This window comes from Oryctolagus cuniculus, chromosome 12 (genome assembly GCF_051225735.1).
Source record: "Oryctolagus cuniculus isolate XC-2025 breed Fujian yellow rabbit chromosome 12, ASM5122573v1, whole genome shotgun sequence".
Taxonomy (NCBI): Eukaryota; Metazoa; Chordata; class Mammalia; order Lagomorpha; family Leporidae; genus Oryctolagus; species Oryctolagus cuniculus.
This window is the reverse complement of record NC_142878.1, coordinates 92,287,850-92,308,986: the sequence shown is the minus strand read 5'-3', so window position 1 is coordinate 92,308,986 and position 21,137 is coordinate 92,287,850. Positions and strand designations below refer to the sequence as shown.

The 21,137-nt window shown below is 55.8% G+C and overlaps 1 long non-coding RNA gene across 7 annotated transcripts in view; it reads right to left on the bottom strand.

The window, feature by feature from the left end:
• LOC108175770 (uncharacterized) overlaps positions 1-21,137 on the bottom strand; it is a 105,414-nt gene that overhangs the window by 52,209 nt on the left and 32,068 nt on the right. The window contains exons 2-3 of one of the 7 annotated variants that reach the window (XR_016218299.1): positions 19,003-19,080; positions 18,630-18,807 (exon numbers count right to left, since the gene is read on the bottom strand). The exons of 4 other annotated variants lie outside the window; for them this stretch is intronic. This is a non-coding gene — a long non-coding RNA (uncharacterized LOC108175770). Of the gene's footprint in view, positions 1-20; positions 11,128-18,629; positions 18,808-19,002; positions 19,081-21,137 lie in introns of those variants that run through there. 2 more of the 7 variants (XR_016218295.1, XR_016218296.1) reach the window with 2 other exon arrangements.

Sequence of the window (21,137 nt, the reverse complement as noted above, 5' to 3'; positions counted from 1 at the left end):
TTATTTATTTATTTATTGGGGGGGGGGTGTTACTACCCTCGAAATCCCTCTTAGGGAGATCTGAGCCTGCAGACAAACACCTTCCAGGCTGGCTGCCTCTGTAAGCTGAGGTCAGGGTCGAGGGAGAAGCCCAACTCTGCCCGGGACAGCAGGGGGCCTCATTCCTGGGCTCGAGTCCCTCTTATATGAAATGAAGTGGGCTGTGGGAGCGGGCACAGGCAGGTGGGAGGGTCAAAGGCCGTCTCTCCCAGCCTGTTTCTCAGGTGTTTAGAAATATTCCCCCAGGGGCTGGCACTGTGGCGTAGTAAGTTAAGCATCTGCCTGCGATGCCAGCATCCCGTATGGGTGCCGGTTCAAGTCCCGGCTGCTCCACTTCCGATCCAGCTCCCTGCTCCTTCTTTTAAAGCTCCCACCCTCACGACCTCATCCAACCCTCACTGCCTCACAAAGGCCCCACCCCCAATGATCATTGCACATGAGCTTGGAGGCTAATTCTAAAACATGATTTCAGAGGTCGTACTCAAACCACAGCGGGGCTCTATGGCAAAGTTTTGAAAACTCTGAATAAAGTTAACTTTCTGAGCTGCAGGAATTCTCAGAACCTTCACAGGGTTCACAGAATCAGAGCTTTACAGGGTTCACAGGAATCTTGGCTTGTTGTACTGCAGGTGGTCTAACCACCCACCCACCGTGGGCAGCATTCACCCTCCGGCTGATGAAGCAGCCTCCCACCTGCACTGGGCACTGTGAAGTGCCCTAGCGGAGGCCCCGGCTCAGCACATGCTTGTGCAAACCTTGCAGGTGCAGGTGCACACCATTGCCTCCTGTTCTCCACATGGCGTGGCTGTGGGCCCCGTGAAGAGTACATTTCCTCCCGTGCCCACATCTTGAGGCCCCGCCTCTGCATCGCACTAAATGTCTTAAACACACCTGCTTCCCTGTTTGCTGAATTCATAAATAACTCAAGAAGTTGCTTCAGAGTTGGCCTAAGCATATTTTCAATGAGACTTTCTTTTATACTGGTTTTGTTGAGTTGCAAAGAATGTTCATTTCAGAGGCAATTCATTTTTTGAAGATTTATTTTATTTATTTGAAAGGCAGCATGACGGGAGAGAGAGAGAGAGAGATCTTCTACCCACTGGTTCACTTCCCAAACAGCCACAATGTTCGGAGCTGGGCCAGGCTGAAGCCAAGAGCCTGGAACTCCACGGTGGTCTCCCATGTGGGTGGCAGGGGGCAGGGGCTCAAGCACTTGGACCATCATCTTCTACCTTCCTAGGCACATTAACAGAAATGCTGGGTTGGAAGCTGAGCAGCTGAGACTTGAACCACCCCTCTAATATGGGATGCCAGTGTCATAAGCAGCAGCTTAACCAGTGCACCACCATAACGACCCACAGAAGGCAACATTTGTTAACCGTCCAAGTTGCAATTCTTTCCTTAGACCCTGGAAAGTTCCTGGTTCCAAGTCTCCTGCGCATGACAGATACAGTGGAGCTGCCCTTGACCTGGTCTGAGAAATGCTATCCTTAAAGTGAGGCAGTGATCATTTTCACAGTCATTACCAATTGAGCAGAAATGTCAATCTAATGTCTAATTCAGACTAGAGAGAGACTGGCGTGGTGGGGAGAGTCAGGCATGGACAACAGAAATTGAAGGCACTTGATATCCAAGGAGCGGCACACTTCCTTGAACTTGGTTAACAAGGTGTTATCTAACAGGACCTTAGGGGGCCGCTGTGCTGGGTAGGACAAGATTGCTGTGCAATTAGTTTATCAACTCCGGGTATGTAAATGAAGGCTTTTAAAGTCCTTGAAATCGGCTCCTGCTCTTAAGTAACTGAACTGTTTCCCCTGACACTCTTTATTTTCTCCAGGCTGGACACTTCTCCCTTAATTAAGTATTTATGGAGTCTACCTCCTGCGAAGCCCAAGGAGGCTGCCACAGGAGTAGGACCCAGCCCCTGCCCTGCGCCAGCCCTTGGTCTGATAGGGGCCAGATAGGGATACTTCCAGCTTTGCAGCAACCCACCACTGCCCGTCTAGCACAAAAGCAACCACAGACATGCATCAATGAGCGTGGCGTGTTCCAATAAAACTTTATCCGCAAAAACCACACGGGCCGTCCTTTGCCGAGCCCTGGTCTAACTGACGCGGTGTAACCAGGCAGTTGAAGTTCAGGGGAGCTAGGCTTCTTGTACCCCTGCTGAGTAGTTTGTCTCTTCAACTGTCAGCCTGAGGCACCCACCTCTACAGGCTGCACCTGTCTCATCTGGGACCAGGGCATCTGCTAAGACCCCACCCCGGGTGTGTATCAGATTGGGGTGCCACCCCTACCTGATAAGAAGAGGTGTTAGTGGGACAGAGGTCTCTTTCCTTTCTTCTTCTTTTTTTTTTTTTTTTTTTTTTTTTGACAGGCAGAGTGGACAGTGAGAGAGAGAGACAGAGAGAAAGGTCTTCCTTTGCCGTTGGTTCACCCTCCAATGGCCGCCGCGGCTGGCGCACTGCGGCCGGTGCACCGTGCTGATCCGATGGCAGGAGCCAGGTACTTATCTTGGTCTCCCATGGGGTGCAGGGCCCAAGTACTTGGGTCATCCTCCACTGCACTCCCTGGCCACAGCAGAGAGCTGGCCTGGAAGAGGGGCAACCGGGACAGAATCCGGTGCCCCGACCGGGACTAGAACCCAGTGTGCCGGCGCCGCAAGGTGGAGGATTAGCCTATTGAGCCGCGGCGCTGGCCCAGAGGTCTCTTTTCACCACAGATCACACTCAGTGGTCAGGCTCCTGTTTGTTTTGTTTTGTTTTGTTTTTCTCTCTTTCACAGACAACCCCCTGGTCACTCATGATGGACACTTCTCTGTGTGGGCCCGCCCACACTCCCTTGTGGATGGGTGCCCATTCCCTTACTGTTCAAGAAACCCTGCTCCTATTTGTACACGTCACTAGTCTCCACTTAGTATTTTTGTCTCTGTAAGAGCCTGGACTGGAAATTAACATGCACGTTGCGCCCATCGCAGAGAGACAGACACAAAGAAGCTGGCTCTAAACCTAACTCTCTGCACTGCTTAAGTGCCAGCCGCGTGCTGGGGCTGCAGAAGGGAGGGAGCAGTGCTGGGTTCCCGGAGGACAGACGCTTCCTGGAGGGGGTGTCTGAGCCTGGGGCGCCGTTGCCTCTCATTCAGGCTTTGATTTCTTCTTCTGTTCTCACTGATGTTTTCCGTCCCTGGGGAAGGGATTCCCTTGTGCCCCTGACAGGACCTGGCTAAAATGGGTGCCCACGTCCTGCCTGTGAAATCGCAGACTCTGAGTCATATCCCATCGGATGCTGGATTCAGCGGAAGCCACCGTGCCTCTGAGGGGAATTAGCTGCGATCTGCAACCACGGCTCCAACCGCTTTATTGTTCTATAGGATACTTCTCTTTGCATTGTCCACTTCTGAATGCCGTTGAGTTTATTGTGGCTTGTTTGCTCGGGCTGGGCAAACAGAACAAAGGAGGCCGTGAGCCTTTGCTCTCCCCGGCTCCCAGCACCCTGGCCGCTCAGCAGCTGCGGCCCAGGCTCAGGAGGCGCTGGCCTGTAACGGCTGGCCAGGAGACCGTGTCTCAGAGTGTCTCCACCTCCACCCACCAGGAGCTAGGACACCTGGGACAGCAGCCGGGCAATCAACGACTCGCCCAGCGAAATGAGGGGTGCAGGTAACAGCCAGCCCGGAGAGTGCTGGCACACAGGGCACCCTGGGAGTGGGCGTGGGGGACCAAGCCCCTCTGTCACCTCCATCAGCCCCTCTCGGAGGCCTTCCCAAATGAACACCCAATCCAGTTGGGAGCACAGCGTGCTGGCTGTGTCCCCCAGAGAAGTGCCACCCTAAGTCCTTCCAGAACACTCTGCAGCCCTCACTGCCCGTTTACTCCTGGGTTAAACCCTCACAGATCCCCCCATACATGTGCGTGTCTCCCTGGGAAGTCAGAGGAGGACCAATCAGAGAATGCTGGATCCAAAATAGAACTCTGGGGTGGGCATTTGGCTCAGCAGTTGAGACGCCAACAGCACCCGTGTCCCACGTCAGAGTGCCTGGCTCAGTTCCTGGCTCCAGCGCCCAACTCAAGCTTCTTGCCAGGGTGCACCCTGCAGCTGCAGGCAATGGGTCCAGTACTTGGGTTCCTGCCACCCATGTGGGAGACCCAGTTTGGGTTCTGGGCGCCTGTTGTGGGCCAGGCATTTGGGGTGTGAACCAGCAGATAGAAAATTCTCTCTCTCTCTCTAGTCTTTCAAATAAATAAAAATAAGTAAAATCTTTTTTTAAAAAAAAAAGCCACAAACTGGGAGTCTTCTTGGTATATAAACACAGTCAGTGGGGCGAGTATCTGGCTCAGAAGTTAGGTAGCCAATATACCTCCGTCCCACATCAGCGCACCTGGGTTCCATTCCCGGCCCTTGGGCCAAAGCAGAACCTGGGAAGCAGTGGTGGTTTGGCCCCTGCCATTCAACATGGGAGCCCTGGGCTGAGTTTCCGGTTCCTGGCTCCTCCCCAGCCCAGCCCCAGACATGGCAGACACTTGGGGAGGGAACTAGCAGATGAGAGCAAACTCTCTGTGTCTCTCTCTCTGTCTCTGACTTTTGTCTCTCTGCTCTGTCTTTATCTCTCGAATGAATGAATGAATGAATGAAACATGGTTAGCATCTGCAAGCATGCGGCTTCCTCCTACGCGCCCTCTCAAGCTGCTTTCAGACCACTGGGCTGGAGCATAGCCACTCTGCCGCCCGCTCCATGGACCGGGACAGCCAGCAACCAGCTCTCTGACCACGGCTTCTGGCATCAAAGTGCTCAGCCCCCCGTGCTGGAGGAGGAGTCCCCTGCACCAGGAGCCCGGAGACCCGGGTCAAAACTGACCCACGGGGTCGGCGCCGTGGCATAGTGGGTAAAGCATCCCATATGGGTGCCGGTTTGAGTCCTAGCTGCTCTACTTCCAATCTAGCTCCCTGCTAATGCGCCTGGGAAAGCAGCAGAGGATGGCCCAAGTTCTTGGGCCACTGCACCTGTGTGGGAGACCCTGCAGAAGCTCCTGGCTCCTGGCTTCGGATGGCCCAGCTCCTGCCATTGCAGCTATTTGGGGAGTAAACCAGCAGATGGAAGACCTCTCTGTCTCTGTCTCTGTCTCTCTGTAACTCTGCCTCTCAATTAAATAAATAAATCTTAAAAAAAAACAAAAACAAAACTGACCTACATGAATGACCACCAACCAAGGGCCTTTCTCTCAGAATGAACACGAGGAGAACAGGAGGAGGGACTGACACAGTGCAGATTCAGTAACACAAAGAGTTTTCAAAAAGTTCATGGAAAATGTCTATGCTGAAAAAGCTATGCTGGATTTCAAAAACATTTTGCACCAAGGCAAACATTTCTTTTTTAAGATTTATATTAATTTTGTTTGAAAGGCAGATTACAGGGGGAGAAAAGAGAGATCTTCCATCTGCTGGTTTACTCTACAAATGGCTGCAATGGCCAGGTCTGGGCCAGGCTGAAGCCAGGAGCCAGGGTCCATCTGGGTCTCCCATATGAGTGTCAGGTAGCCAAGCACTTGGGCCATCCTCCACCGCTTTCCCAGGTGCATTACAGGGAGCTGGATTGGAAACAGAGCAGCCAGGACCAGAACCGGTGCCCATATGGGATGCCGGCGTCACAGGCAGCGGCTTTACCTGCTGTGCTACAACATCAGCCCCCAAACCTGTCTTTTAACTTCATTTTCCTCATTCCCAGCTCTAAGGGACCTTTTAAGTCAATAGCTCCAGAACTTAGGAATCTGTCTTTAGGGAATATTGAGAGAGAGGAGGGGAGGGAGGGGAGAAGCAGAGGGGGGCTCTCCAAAGGTGCTGAGAGTGAACCCATCGTGGTGAGCCTGCTGGGGCGCTCGGGCAGTGAGAACACCTCGAACACGGAGGAGCACCGAGGGCTCCTGCCTGGGGCTCGCCTGGGCTCCGCGGGCTCCTCAGCACTGATTCTCTTCACGGAAGGAGTAGGGCCCAAGGGGGTGGCCCCCACTCGCCCTCCTCAGACAGGTCCTTCTGAGAAGGGAGAGAAGGGAGGAGGATGGGAGATTTTGCTCCTGGCTCAGTGGGTTGGGAAGAGCCTGCACTGGCTGAGCACCTGCGGTGTGCCGCGCCCATGCACTGGCTGAGCACCTGCGGTGTGCCAAGCCCGTGCTGTCGCCGTGGGTCCTCATGCAGCCCTGAATTACACCCAGTGAGCCCGCCTCCAGGAAAAGTGCCCAAGCTGGAAGTCAGCACAGGCCTGGCTGAAACCCCTGTGCCCCTTCCCCACCCGCGCTGCCTTGGGAAATTAGAGAAGATGTATTTGGTTTGCGTCTTGAATGGAGGGCTGGTGGGACTGCACTGGTGTGCTTGGGGTAGTGGCAATGACGGCTGACCCGTGCCAGGGAGGGCCCCCCTTCTGGCCCCCACATCCCACTCACCCCACTGGTCAGGCTGCAGGACACCGGCCTCAGCCCCTGGGACCCTCTCCCACTTCCTGAGATGCCAAACCCAAACCTGGGCAAATAGGGATGCTGGGTACCACCTTGGCTCACCCACCGCCCCACTCTTCACAGGCACCTCCTTGGGTGAAGTCCACTGCCAGTGTCATCCCTGACCAACTCTGTCCATGGAACTGGTGGCCTCGCCAGCCATCTGAGAGCTGCCGACAGGTGCACAAGGCTGAGAGCCAGACCTCGGTGGGGCAGGGGGCGACGCGTCCCCGTGTGCAGTGCTCCTCCATCCTCGGTTTGTCCCCAAGCCTGTCCTCCCCACACAACAGCGGGGGAGCCTCCAGCCCCACTGCTGTAGCGGAACACAGGGGGTCGCCAATGAGGCACTCAAGGGCCCCAGGAATACACTTGCCTGGGAAAGATGACGAGGTGCTAAGAGCTCAGGTGTGGGTGGCGGGCATACCTGGGCCCAGCTGGAGAGACCCACACCCCGGCCCCTCTGCCTGCCTGCCTGCCTGGCGGCGTGGCCATCGTCTTCCGTGGCCTCTGCACTAGTGGTCTCTGCACTCTCCCTGCCAGCACATCTTTCTCAAGCTCTCTGGGCCTGAGAGCCATGTTGCGCTTCTTGGCAGTTCCCCAGCCCTCCTGCCTCCTGTCACAGGCCCAGCCCCACCTCCATCCCATGGACGCCAGAGTCCCCTCCTGAGTTCCTTAGTTCCAGTTCCCAAGAGATGGCCCAGCTTTCCACGCCAAGCCACATCCTAAATCCCTGGCACCTCCGTGGATTGGCACCCGGGGGTCAGGCCAGTGAGGCCCAGGTGGACTTGGTCACAAGGTAGGCTGAGGGCAGGGCTGAGGGGGCATCTTCCCTCGGAACAGCCTGATCAGCTTGCTGAGGCTCCATTCACCTGGTGGGAAACCCCAGCTCTGCCTCTCCAGGCCGTGGGAGCTTTGGTTCTCCCATCAGCACCTGGGCACTGAGCCGCCCAGCTCTGAGCCGGCCTCCAGCTGCAACCCCAGAGGAGATGCAAGTGAGCACCCAGTGCAGCACATGACCACATGGCCCTCTCTCATGCATCCCTGCAGGTTACCTGCCCTTCAAGCTCTGGCTGCAGGATGCCTCCTCCAGGAAGCCCTCCCTGGTCACCCTGGCTCTCCTGGATCAACTGATCTTGCCTACAGCTGACCCTGGGATCTGTTCTCCTGGTCTCCTCTCAGAACTCCGACCCTACTTTCAGGCAGGCCCAGACAACATCAAGTTGAATAATATCCTACCCAGTCCCCCAGGCTCATTACCTCCCCAGGGCGGCACCTGCTAGCTTTGCATCTAACCCTCCAAGGTGCATTGCCCAGGTCTAGACAAATAGCAGGTGCCCCAGAAACATTTGTTGATACAAAGTCCAAGGTTATAAAAAGGATCTGAGCCCAACTTCCTCCTCTTAAAAAAAAGCCATGAGCTCAAGCACAGCCGGTACCTGGGAAGCATCCCATATCCGTCTAACACTTGCTACATTCATTGTGTCAATCAATCAGCAACCCCTCCCACAAGGCAGATGTGGAAGCTGCAGCCCCATGAGAGTGAGGGAGCTGCAAGCCAGGGACAAGGTCACGATTGGAACTTGAGACTGGTGACATTGAGTCCATTATCCTTTGTTGGGAGCAACTCGGACTAGACTAAGTTACTGGAATTAAGACTTATTCTATGCATCTGCTCTCCCACAATATGGCGCTGGGAGAGGAGTAAACAACTTCTACACAGCTGCCTCTCGCCAATTTGACTGATGAGCTGCAGGAGCTGATCTTGCTACTGATTGGAGGAGGGCAGCGTGCTCGGCGTGTGGGTAGCAGAGTCGGGATTGGTGGAAGAGGACTATAAAGGAGGAGAGAGACAACATGCACCAGGAACATCCAGATAACATCTGAGCAGCCCCCGAGAGAGCCAGTGGCGGTGTGCCGCTCCCCCGCGGAAGTGGGGAAAGTGGCAGGGGGAACCGCCCCTCCACCTCCGTGGGCCAGCCAACCCGGGAAGGACCAGCAGCAAACCCGGGAAGGGCCGAGCAGACAAAAGAACAGCGCAGGGTCCTATGTTGTTCCTCCGCGAATAGGGGAGCGACAATCCTTCCCATCCCTGGGGCCACAAGGCATCAAAAACCAAGACAGGGGTCAAGGGGTGGCCAGGGTTTTGCTGTAGAGAAAACAACACAACGGTCAGGAAATGCGCACTCTGTTGCTCTCCAGGTCCATGGACCACAGAGAAAGCAGTGTCTGCTGGCCTCTGAGAAGCACAGGGGCGTGGGCAGGTGCCTAGAAGGGGAGGCACAGGCGGGCCACAACATGGGGAGCAAGCAGCAGGCATCTGTGGCTCCCACCATGGGGTGAAAGCCGGGAGCCAGGGAGAAGGATCGGGAGAGACGTGGCGCCAGATGGCAAAGCAGCCTTGACCCCCAGGCCACGACTGGCAGCCGTGGGAGCAGAGAGCAGGCGCTAGGAGACACCTGCAGGTGCCCACGCCCGGGGTTCCATGAGCTGGGGCGGAGGCCAGCAAGTAGGAGTGATTCGGAGAGAGAATCACTGGTGTTTTTCCCAAGAGCGCTTTGCAGTAGTAGCCAGTGGCATCCAACAGTGAAAGGCCTCTGCTGGAGGGAGAGAGCACCCCATCACTCGCGGTATGCAAGCAGAAGCCAGACTGCGACCGTCAGAGGCTTTGTGGAAGGGGGCCTTGTGCACAGAGCAGCTGCTATTGCCCCATCCTCTCTCGGATGCTGGGGCTCAAAAATGCTGCGAATTTGATCCCCATCAGCATCGGTTTTTATCCCATTCAGAAATAGCCAGACTGGCTTAAGAAAAGAAATCCCCGTGCCTCTTTCTATTTCTTTTAAACTCTTTAAATGTCAAGTTACAGACCACTGCTCTGCCATGCCGGTGGCTGGATACCAAAGCCGTGCGCGCCGGGTTTAGAACTGCGCCTGGCGTGGCCGGAGGAGGAGCCCCACTTCATGCATTCCTCGTGCATGTCTATTTTTACAGCCACGAGACACGTCGCCTTCCCTCCCTGTTCACATCGCCGTCACACGGGGACGCTGACACGGGGCCATCTGTGCCCACAGACGCGTCCTTCCGGGAGGGGAGGCGGAGCGGGCAGCGGGTTGGGGGGGGTAGATATGCATTTTGGTTCTGAGCCTGAAAATGGACTTGGGAGATGATAGCTCGCAGACGCGTGCTGGCCAGAGATTCCTTTTTCCCAGTCGATGGGGGTTGCTCACCGTCAGAAGCTGCAGGCGGGTGGATCATCCACCCTGGCCCCTGCCTTCACTCACTTACTCCAGGCCACGTGTCCTTCCACCACACCTCCCTAGAGGCCAAGCCCCACCCCCAGAGTCCTCCCTGAAGCCAGGGTCCCTCTGGGCCACAGGGCCTGAGCCTGCACTTGTAGAAGGACTTCTCGTGGGGCTGGCTGCAAGGGAAACCGGGACTCTGGCTCAGCACAGCCATGGACCCCAGACCCACATTCTTGGAAAAGGAGCCCTGGGTCCATGCCAGAGCTGTAGCGACATGGCAGTCACCTGAGGCCTGGAAGATGCTGGAACTGCAGCACCACTGGCAGCCTGGGTCAGCGACTGGTGAAGCAGCTGGGGCAGGGAGCTCAGAAAGCCGCTCCACGGGCCACGGCTGCCGGCTGCAGAGTGTGGCGCCCCGATCAGGCCCAAAATGGGCCACCCCGCACCAGTCCAGAGACTCCGGGGCTGCTGCTGGCCACACGTATTCCAGCTCAGGGGAGCAACGCCAGGACCCCACGCTTGAATGCCCCACCTGGCCGAGGAGGTTCTTTGTGCCGGTCAGCACGAAAACTGGCACTTGCAAGTTCAAGTCAAACTAGCTTGAATGAAAAGAGAAAGAAACTGTTGCCAGTACAGAGGCTGCTTCCTGGGGTCGGTGAAATCTTCACTCTCTATCTCCTCTGCTTGGCTTCTGGGGGCGCCGGTTGTCTTTTGTCTTCACGTAGGTCCCTCCCTCCCTTCCTCCCTTCCTTCCTTCCTTCCCACAGTACAGAAAGACATGATGGGCATGTTTGGATTTGTATTCTCTCAATTTAGCAATAGCAGTTGAGACAGCTCATCTTCTCCAATGGCTTCAGTGGAAAAAATCCAAGGGTGTCCTCTAATTGGCCACACCAGGCTCTTCGGTGCCTCTCTAAATTAAGCTCTGCAGGCCCCTTCAGGGAGGCTTTCTGAGTGGGTGGGCCTAGTTCTGCATGACTGACAGGTTGTGCAGGACTCCCCTCCACCAGGAGTGGGGGAGCAACTTGTTGAAGGAGAATCAGAGGGGGCGAGGGACAGGTGCAGCGCGCGCCCAAAAACGGAACCGGCATCCACAATAAGCACCAAAGGGGAGGAGACGTCCTTGGAATCTCTTCTTGTTTCCATGGAAGATTCTCTGTCTCCCTCACTCTTCAGAGGGGAAACCCGAGGCTCCATCATGACAGATGCGTTGTCTAAGGCCACCCGGCCAGGTTCGAATCCAAATCCACACTCTTGTAGCTGCCCACGCGTCCAGGTGTCGGCAGGCAAAGAGCGTCCCAGGTCAGCCGGATGACCTTAGATGAGTCGCTTCCCTAAGCATCTCAGCCGTGTCCTCACGAGGACCCCTGGGGAACGAATGCCATGGGGTACATTATTTTTTTTTTTTTGACAGGCAGAGTGGACAGTGAGAGAGAGAGACAGAGAGAAAGGTCTTCCTTTTGCCGTTGGTTCACCCTCCAATGGCCGCCGCGGCCGGCGCACTGCAGCCGGCGCACCGCGCTGATCCGATGGCAAGAGCCAGGTGCTTTTCCTGGTCTCCCATGGGGTGCAGGGCCCAAGCACCTGGGCCATCCTCCACTGCACTCCCTGGCCACAGCAGAGAGCTGGCCTGGAAGAGGGGCAACCGGGACAGAATCCAGAGCCCCAACCGGGACTAGAACCCGGTGTGCCGGCGCCGCTAGGCGGAGGATTAGCCTAGTGAGCCGCGGCGCCGGCCCCATGGGGTACATTATTGCCGCCGGCCGGCCGGGGCTAGCTGTTCCTGTCTCTTCTGCCTGCAGTGGGAGTTCTGTTGGGCCTGGTGAATAAAACCCGTAACATGGAGCACAATTGGAAATGAAAGTGCCCCTAGCCAGAGCAGTTCCATTTCCAGCAGCCTGGGACATCAAAGCAGCCACAGAGCCTGGAGATGAAAGCCAACTCCCGCCTGTACCTCCTTAGCTTGGATGAGAAAGAGCTGGGAAGGGACACCCTACGAAGCTGCTCTACAGGCAGACTGGGAAAGTCTGAGAAAAGGAGTTTCTGCCCCGGCAATCTGCAAATGGAAGTTTAAGCCAGATGCCACTGCACTTAAATCAGCGCATCACGCCAGCAGGGCGGGGCGGGGCAGCGGCGCTCACGCCAGGGTGGGGGTGGGGGGTCTCAGGCTCTTGGCGGTTCCAGGCAAGGCCAGGGTGCCTCACCTCACCCCGGACGGTCCTCTGGGATTCAGGGAGCTGGGACAATCCTCTGGAAATGCCAGTCACTGGCCCAAACCGTCACTTCCCAGTGGCGTTCCGCAGAGTCTGACTATATTCTAGGGCCATAGGCACAGGCGAGTCCATCGCCTCCCTCCCACAACCAACCAGCTCCGTCACAGATGTAGCATCATGCCGATGCCCCAAACCATATGCGTGACCCACGCCTCTACAGACACAACCTGTGCCCCAACAACTCCCCTCCTGGGTCTTGCTTGCTATCTGTGGCTGCTTAACAAATGGTCCCAACATCAAACAGCTTAAGAGAGTGACAGCATCGGTGATGGCAGCGTCCGTGGTCAGGGATTTGGAAGCCGTTTGCTTGGATGCTGCTGGCTCTTAGGAGCTCACAGTTGGCCAGTCAGTGGGTAAGACAGAGGCTGGGAAGTTCACCTGCAGGCTGGCTAACCCCACCCCCGGGACAGGGAGTGGCTGGTCCTGCCAGGTGACAGGCGACCCAAATCTCACCACACAGACCTCTCCAGAGGGCTGCTTGAGTGTCCGGACAACATGGCAGCCGCTGTCCCCCAGAGAGCCTGACACAGGAACCAGCAAAGCCACAGCTCGTTGACAACCCAGCCTTGGGAGCCACAGTCTTTCTTTGCACATAGCCTGCTGCTCACCCGGGCAGTAGTGAGGGTCTGAGAACATGAATCCAGGAGGCAGGAAGTGCCGGCTGGCCCAGAGGCCGGCGCCACATTGCTGGCAGCACCCAGCTGTGGGGAGCAATCCGGACTGGACTGAGTTACTGGAATTAAGACTTATTCTATGCATCTGCTCTCCCACAATATGGCGCTGGGAGAGAAGGAAACAGCTTCCGCACAGCTGCCTCCAGTTCAACCAATAAACTGTAGGACTTGCTCCTGATTGGAGAGCAGCGTACTCGGCGTGTGGGCAGCCGAGTTGGGATTGGCGGAGGAGGACTATAAAGGAGGAGAGAGACGGCATGCAGGAGGAACATCTAAGGGGAACATCTAGCTGAAGGAACACCTGTGCAGCCCCCCCCGAGAGAGCCGGCCGGCGGTGTGCCGCTCCCCTGCGGAAGTGGGGAATGTGGCCAGGGGGAACTGCCCTTCCACGGAGGTGGAAGGGATAATAGCCAACCCGGGAAGAACCAGCAGCAAACCCGGGGAGGGCCGAGCAGACAGAAAGAACAGCGCAGGGTCCTGTGTCGTTCCTCCACGAAGAGGGGGAGCGACACCCAGCGACTCTCAGGGGCTCTCGGCTGGCTCCTGAGTTGAGGCTGGCAAGCGTGTTCACTGTAGCATTGCACAGCAAGCTTTCTGGAGGCTGTGCGATGTGGATGGAGAGCTGTGCAGGGATCCCGTGCACGTGCGGTGACCTGCGTGAACCTCAAAAGCATGAAGCCACAGGCAAAAGGTAAAACACTGAACGAATTCCGACGTGCCACCTCACTGATTTCACTTAAGGACACAGCCTGACACCAGCATCCCATACAAGCGCGGGTCTGTGTCCCAGCGGCTCCATTTCCCATCCAGCTCCCTACTAATGTGCCTGGGAAAGCAGCAGAAGATGGCCCAAGCGCTTGGGCCCCTGCCACCCACTGGGAGACTCGGATGAAGTTCCTGGCTCCTGGCTTTGGCCTATGACCAGGCCATTTGGGGAGTAAACCAGAGGATGGAAGGTTTTCTCTCTCTCTCTCTCTCTCTCTCTCTCTCTCTCTTTCACTTTCTTCCCCCCTAACTCTGCCTTTCACATAAATAAGTAGCTCTTTTAAAATAAGTTAGTAAGGACACAAGCAGACAAAACAACGAAACACATATTGCAAGAGCACGTGCAAACAAGATGCCCGTTACGCCTGTGAGAGCGCTGCAGGGGAGGTGGGGGCTAAAGGGAGTACATGAACCAGCCCACAGGGCCCTGTGGTTATTCCACAAGTGCCATGACCTGAGAGAGAAATCAGCGCAGCCGGAGGCACTCCAGGACAAAGGATCCCCGCCCAGGAAGCAGCCGGCGTCCCCCACGCCCGGGCCACCAGCTCCCAGCTCCCAGCAGGCCCGTGACTTGTTGTTACTACTGCTAATGTTCTGGCTGGATGGGTCCCTCGGGTTTGTTTTGTTCCAAACCCCTGTATCCACCCGCTTCCTTCCTAACACTCCAGATGCTGTGGCCGCCTGCGTGTTGTGTAAATCAAGCTCATTCCCTTCCCTCTGAGGAAGCTCTCCTTCACAGGCTGTCTCAAGGAAGCCCCACCCCCAACCCCCATCACTCAGCCATCCAATCAGAAGTGCATCCTCGGGGGTCTGCGCTGTGGCGTAGTGGGCTGAGCCTCCACCTGCAGTGCCAGCACCCCATGTGGGCGCTGGTTCGTGTCCCAGCTGCTCCTCTTCCACTCCAGCTCTCTGCTATGGCCTGGGAAAGCAGTAGAAGATGGCCCAAGTGCTCAAGCCCCTGCACCTGCATGGTCAGGCATGAGTCCTACATCACAACCTGCAAGCGGAGTAGACGCACCTGGCAGGTGTACAGGAATAAAACTGGGACTTGACGGGCTCCCTCCTTAGGGGGAAATCACAGAGACCCAGTGAAGGGCACATGGACCCTAGGCAGCTCCCTCATGCAAAGCCGCGAGAGGACGTCCCTGGCTTCTGGAACATTCTCAGTGGGCCTGGCTATCATCAGCAGCCCCATAATTAACTTTGGGGTGTTTGAGCATGTTGGTATTTTTAAAAGCTAGAAATTCTGGGGTCGGCGCTTTGGCGTAGAAGGTTAAACCTCCACCTGTGACGCAGCATCCCATATGGGCATGGGTTCAAGTCCCAGATGCTTTTCTTCCAATCCAACTCTCTGCTATGGCCTGGAAATGCAGCAGAAGATGGCCCAGGTCCTTGGGTCCCTGCACCCATGTGGGAGACCCAGAAGAAGCTCCTGGCTCCTGGCTTCAGATCTGCCCAGCTCTGGCTGTTGCAGCCATTTGGGGAATGAACCAGCGGACGGAAGACTTCTCTCTCTCTCTCTGCCTCTGCCTCTCTGACTGTAACTCTGCCTCTCAAATAAATAAATAAATCTCTTTAAAAAAAAAAAAAAAAAAAAGGAAGTTCCAAAACTTAGCAGCAGAAGTAAATGTAGACCTTGTTGTCCTTAAGAACGCCACATAATTGTAAGTAATGACCAGTCGGTACCACCCATGGTTCTATTCTGCTTCTGTACTTGAACTAGCTTTTACATGTCACAGCTTTCTGAATGAACACATACACTTGGTGACAGCGCCTCGGTTTAAAATTTAAAATGCTCCATTAAAGTTAATCACAACCTTTAGGAGGAAAAGGCACATTCCAGTTTATCTCCCGGCAAAATGCCCCCAGAATTTCTTCCGCTTGGTTCCACACCCACAACTCATGCGAGGGTTTTTACCCATGATTTTGTTGCATTCTTCCAGGCTTTTCTGTGTCAAGGTCTTCCCAGCTCAACCAGAGAGGGCCCAGAGCTGCCCACATATCCCCTAGTCCCCTGAAGCAGTGTGTGAGGGTGAAGCCACCGCGCTGGCCGGCTGGCCGGCTCACCGACAGAGCAGCCTGGATCCTGGCCGTTGGCAGGATTCCCATCTGTCTGCACAGCCCACGTCGGCCCCCGCCCCCGGCCCCGCTGCCAGCCAGGGCTTACGCCCCGTCCATTAGAGGCCCCATTTGTGCCATTAGCAGGAGTTCAGCAACAGCTGCCGGCAGCAGGTGCAAAGCCAAAGCAAGCCCGGCTCTGGAGAGAACTCTTTTTGCTTGTTCGAGCCAGCTGTAGAGACAGTGACAGTGAAGAGGAGTGGCGGGGGCAGCTCGTTCTGAAAGCCAGCACAGAGCAGGGGAAGTCGGGCCCGGCCGTTCTTTGAGTCGGTCAGTGTGCAGGGCCAGCTGGTTGCCCACCCAGTGACACCACAGCCAAACCCGCCCCCTGCCCTCCCCCATGCCTTTTGCAGGCGCCGGGATGGTCCCACCTGCTCCTCACACTTCCAAAGAGCCTCTGCCCCTCTCCAAGCCCAGGAAGGGCAGGGGCCAAATGTGAGAAACAGGACCACCACTTAGAAATCCCAACTATGCACTGGCAGAAGCCACCCCCACCACACACACACACACACACACACTCACACACACACACCTGGAGCCTGAAGAAACGCAGACTCAGGCCCTGCCCCTGACCACTTGGGCCACAACCTGCAGCTTCCATTTCCCCAGGTGCACAGGGCAGTCCGAGACACACTGGGGCGGAGGTCAAGCAGTCTATCACCGCACACCTTCTCCTAGCTTCCCCTCTGTGCCTGGCACGGCTGTGAGCACTGGGCTGCAGCAGTGACCTAAAGGAAAATACCCTGGTTCCCATGGAGCTTTTTTTCTTTCTTTTTAAGATTTATTTGAAAGGCAGAGGGACATAGAGAGATCCTCCATCTGTTGGTTCACCCTCTCAGATGGCTGCAATGGCCAGGGCTGGCTCAGGCCGAAAAGCCAGGAGCCTGGAACTCCATCCGGGTCTCCCATGGGTGGCGGGGTCCAAGCACTTGATCCATCATACATTGCCCTCCCAGGTGCATGAGCAGGGGCTGGAAGTGGAGCAGCCAGGACTCAAACCAGTGCTCATATGGGCTGCTGCTGTCGCAGGTGGAGGCTTGACGCATTGCGCCACCAGGCCAGCCCCAAGCTTACTTTCTAGAGGACAGAAAAAGACAATGAATGACTAAGATGAAGGCACAAATAGGATGCTGGGATGACCACTAGAGAGGAAAGGTAAGTGGGGAAGAGAAGGGGATGCCCGTGGGCAGGGGGCAGTTGCACACAGAAGGGCCTGGGGAAGATGCAGGGAGGCGAGTGGGCGGCCAACAGCCCTGGTCTGTTGGACTACGGGGCCTCCCGGGAGGTGGAATTCCCAGTTTGAAACCAAGATGTCGCAGGCCAGCAGGGACAGCTGGTCCCCCAGAGGGAGGGCGAGGGCAGAGGATGAGCTCAGAAGAAGGGGCAGCTTCCTGCAGAGCCTGGGCACTCACAGGGCAAGCCCAACAGTGCTGAGTCAGAAACTTCATTTGCACAAGGGCCCCAGGGCATCCGGTGCTTTTAGCTCTTTGTCATCCTGGGTGATGGCCTTGGCTTTTACTCCGAGATGGGTGTACCTCCGATGACATGTGAGAACAGAAACAGGTTGCCGGGCTGGAGACACACTGTAGGTGACCAGGGGACCCCATGAGGAGAGGCCAGCAGAAGGCCAGGCAAGCCCCAGGCTGGCTGCACAGCGGTGGTGAAGGGAGATCTAGATTTTCCTGGAAGGGCTGATCTTCCAGGAGAGAAGTAGATGCAATGCTTTCTTCTTTTATTTTCTTTTTTTTTTTTTTAAGATTTATTTATTTACTTGAAAGTCAGAGTTACACAGACAGAGAAGGAGAGGCAGAGAGAGAGAGAGAGGTCTTCCATCCACTGGTTCACTCCCCACCTGGCCGCAATGGTTGGAGCTGCGCCTATATGAAGCTAGGAGCCAGGAGCTTCCTCCGGGTCTCCCACACGGGTGCAGGGGCCCAAGGACTTGGGCCATCTTTCACTGCTTTTCCAGACCATAGCAGAGAGCCAGATCAGAAGTGGAGCAGCCATGACTCAAACCGGCGCCCTTACGGGATGGCAGCATTGCAGGCAGCAGCTTTACCAGCTACACCACAGCACCGGCCCCAATGCAATGCTTTCTATAACATCCTTTCCCCCAGCCTCACTTTCCTTGCACGAATCACTTGGGCTGGGCCCCTTCCTGCCGGCACCACAGGGAGGCGCTGGTTGAGCAAGCTCCTGGGCCCACAGGAAGCAGGGTGGAGGCAGCCATCACAGGACCTTTCTCTGGGAAAGGCCTGTCCTCACATGAGAGCTAAATCCCAATGAGCCCACAGGGAGAGATGCTGAAGCCCAGGAAGCACTCCTGAGAGTGCCAGACAGCGGGGGAGGCCGTCACGGTCACCCCAGACCGGGCATGGTCCTGCCAGTTCCCCACTCAGGCCGCCGAGGCTCCCCTCTTCCCATGGGAGTAAGTGTAGGCTTGGAGCCTCAAGTCCAGCACCTTCCGCATCCACACCCAAATGCATTTGCCAATATCCAACATTTCCCCCATCTCCGCCCTCCAAGTTGACCTCTCCTCCATGACCCCGCCTGGGGCAGCCGCAGCCATCACCCCACAGCCTAAGAACCAAGCAAGTGACTCCCTGCTCTGAATCAGTCCCTACCGTCCCAATCCGGCCCAGCCTCTGGCCACACTCTTTTCCTTGAAACAAGCGGTCAGCAGGCTCGAGGGGAGCCACGTACCCTGCTCCAGAGCACAGTTCCACATCTGGAGTGCGGGAATTCAGCTCATCTGCACACAGCTCCTTTCCACGTCTTGCCCAGGCCAGTCCTGCTGAAGGCGGTGTGCACTCCCAAGCCAGCAGTGTCCAGGGGTGACATGCACAGCACTGATGTGTGGGCTGAGGTGGGAAGGGAAGGGATGGGTTACAGGCGTTCCTGCTCCATCCCATTCCAGTGCAAAATTGCAAGGATTCTGAACATTCCAAATCAGGCCCCACCACCCGAAGACGTACGTCCTGGCTAGGCCTGTGGCACGCTCGGCGGCACAGGTCTCCCGGGCCCGCTCCTCGCCTCCTCCACCTGTTCCATCTGACCTGAAACACAGCTCCAGGCCCACGTGGGGATTATCTGTCACTTTTGCCATCATCAGTCCTATTGCCTCTCAGCTGGTAGCTGAAGTTTTCTGTTCTGGAAAAATCCATTCCCTGTGGTCTGAGTGGGGCTGAGCTCCTGGAGGTTCTTCTGTTAGAACTGCCTATATGATGGAAAAAGTCCAGTCCAGCACAGGGAGAAGAAAAGGAACCTGAGGTGGTGTGCAAGGAAGAGCAAGCCCCGGGAATCTGGTGTGAGCCCCCGGATCCAGCCGCCCCTGAACCCAGATCCCTTTTTGGATTAAGCTGGTTGGAACTAGAGTGCAGTCACTGGTAACTAAAACAGCCTTAATACTAACCCTAATTCATAAACACGAGCTGTCGGAGCCTGAAGGGGCCTTGGGAATTTCCAAACTTCTAGCTGATGTGTGAGGAACCTGAGACACAGAAAGGGGAACCAGTTTGTCCCAAATCAGTCAAATCGGACCAGAGCTGAGACTGGAAAGCCCATCTTCCCACTCCTAAGCCATGGCCCACGGCTCCTCTCCATGTCACCTCCCTCCCTCGGCCCTGCCAGACCAGAGCTGCACCACTCCCTCCCCAGGCAGCAGTGTGAGACCCCTGGCTCCAGGCATCCCTGTCCCTTGTCCCGGATTTGCATTATCCATTCACTGCTCCAGTGGCTGCCACATCCCAGATCAAGGAGCCCATCTCTTGATCCCCCACTGAGCCTAGCCCCACACCTGGCACACAGTAGGTCTGCAGCAGGACTGGCCAATTTACTGGTCAAAGGTCCCGAGACCCAGCAGGCTGGATCCTGCCTGCCTCCTTTTCCATCTAACACCCTGCCTTGTGTCCTCATCAAGGCTTCTGGGCCAAGAAGCTGTTTGCCAGGCAGTCAGGAAGAGCCCACAGGCCAGAGGCAGGGCGCTGTGCTGCTTTTCTCCCCATCTCCTTTTGCATTCCCTGCTCTGCCTGCCGAGTTCTCTCCCCTCCCTTCTTCTGTAGCAGCCCAAGTTGCTCCTCTGCACGTGGCCAGCAGCCCCAGGAGCACAGCCCTCCAGTGCTGCCTCTCTGTAACAGAGACTCCCGCGGGACGGGCTGCCGAGGCGTGCTAAAATTACATTGCCATTTCTGCGCCTATGTTTTTAAGCTGTTATTTTAGCATTTCTGACTGGTTCACAGTTGACACCTACTGATGGAAAATTAAATGAAACTTGGCCAAGAACAAGCCTCCCCTCTCCTCCCCACTGGAGGGCCAGCTCCCTTTTATGAAGGAGACACAGCTGTAGAGGGAGAAAGATGCAGGGGTTGCAGCACAGTTCCAGCTCTGCCACTAGGGAGCCCTCGGGCCTGGGGGTGCAGCACCTAAGTCCTCTGAGCCTCCTGTCTCTCCTGCGAGGTTTTATATGCTGTCAAAACATCCGACAGTACACCGACAACGTAAAGACTACTATGATGAAAATTTCAGCACACGGTAGGTGCTCAGTGAATGCTACCTGTGTCCTAGGCTTAGGCCTTGTATTCCTAGCCACCTGATTTGATAGCCTGTGGATTGGTTGATGCTGCACACTGGGTAAGTAAGTGACCAAATATGAGAATTATGGCATTCTGCTCCTTCTCGGTCAAGTCAGCAGAACATGCCCCCAGTTTGGCTCCGTGAAGGCCTTGGGGTCAGTCTTCTTCAGCGTCCTATTCGGGGGTCACACCCACACCCCATGGCACCACCTGTAGCACAAACCAGCTCCCACCTCCCTCTTCCTCTCCCACCCCTCTCCTGCCACGTCCCTACCTAGAACCCTTGGCCTTGAATTTCTGACTGCTCAACATGCCCTTCCCCTGCCTGACAACATAGCTACTCTTCTCTCAGCCACACGAGTTGCATCACATCCTCAGTCTCAGGCTTTCTGCTTGGACCACCGTCAGCAACCCCACCCAGCCCCCACTGGAGAGTGAGCTCCTGGCAAGGACCGGGCCTTGTTCACCCTCCTTATCCTTGCTGCCAGCCAAACACTGATGTACTTGTGGGAGCTCATGCAATAATTCTTCCAAGTATAAGAGAATTCGTCAACATATGAAAATTAAGAGGAGCCAATACGTAACAATAGAAAATTTCCTTCAATGCATACATTGTCAATGAAATTGCAATCCATATTCTAATGGGGTTTTTATGAAACTGAAAAACCAATTCTAATGTGTACCTAAAGACTAAATCCGTAAGAATAAGCAAGATAAGCTTGAAAACCTGCTGTACTAAATATCAGAATATGATAATGCTTTATCAGTTAAGATACAGGCAGCAGCTTACCAAGGTTTGACTGACAGGTTTTTGTTTGTTTACAGAGGTGAAGCAGTGCTCTGAATGTTGTACACTGATCCCTACTCTCGTGATATGGGCAGGGGCAGTGACCACAGCCCCCAGGCAGCCCCGTGATCACGAGGGAACAAACACTCCCTGTGATCCCAAGCCATGGAGCTGTGTAGACTCACTGTA